Genomic DNA, 1,138 nt, shown 5'->3' on the forward strand with positions numbered 1-1,138 from the left:
GCTACGCGCTAGGTCGATGCTTCGATGCACGTCGAGTCACTTGTTCGCGTACAAGCGCGGCCGCCGGCGCATAGCCTTCGCTACCGCGGCCGCTCCAACGGTCTACGCGCGCTCTGATTGGTCGGGGTTTTCTCTTAATATCTCCTCAACGAAGCCCCATCCGACATTTCTGCAAAGGAAATTGTTGTTCAGAATCGTCTCAGCTACCTCCCATTTCCGGCTCCTCCCCGACTTTTGGGACACCCTGTATAACATCTCTGACTCACAGAACGATCGCTTGCGCGATAGGTTGGAGGAGGAAAATCCAAAGCGAAGAGTATCGAATCATTTTTTCACCAGAGTCTTCTATTCATTTGTTCTTTACATACTCCTACTCTATTACATCGAAGTATGCACCATTCGATAAAATCTTTGCAAATTTACCTATAAAAATTGTATCTAAATAGGAATACATTTCACTCTGTCGATATTATAACATGAACTTTTCTTTCGATATTTTTTTTTTCTATTATTTGCATACCGTGTGCATTTCGCAGTTTCTCGCACATTCAAATTTCCTGTAAATGCTCTCTATGCTCTCTTGGTACGTGTGACTAATGGAAAATTAACAATTGTACGGTTTTTCTTTACGATTGTGTCGTAAGTTTACCTTAAAAATGCACAGAATTAATTTCAACGCCCGATACAATTGTTCTGATAAGGCTAATCTTACTTTTTTTTTAATCAAGTTAATATTTACTTGGCAAAATCGAAGTGAAGCACGACGTAATTTGAAAATCGTGTTCCAGTACTGGAAGTACTATACCTTATTAGGAATAATGTTATAGTAACGCGACGATATCGGGTTAATGAAAAGGTTAGGTATCGCTTTAGATTACGAAGCTACGCGGATATCTTCGTGGGAAGGCTCTCGGTGACAGAGAAGATCTACGCACGGACTGTATCGGCGTTGCGCTATCTGCATGACTTGTAGTTGGAAGTGAGGATCTAGGCAGTGAGCATTAACGCTCTTGATAACTTGTCAGATCTAACTCTTCCAGCTCAAGGTCCTGCTGATTATCAACCTTCCACGGTGAACGAACATTTCGACTCCAATATCGAGTGACCGAATCATTTTACGTAGAATCGTAAGTCAAAC

Source organism: Hylaeus anthracinus, unplaced genomic scaffold (assembly GCF_026225885.1).
Source record: "Hylaeus anthracinus isolate JK02 unplaced genomic scaffold, UHH_iyHylAnth1.0_haploid 11985, whole genome shotgun sequence".
Lineage (NCBI taxonomy): Eukaryota > Metazoa > Arthropoda > Insecta > Hymenoptera > Colletidae > Hylaeus > Hylaeus anthracinus.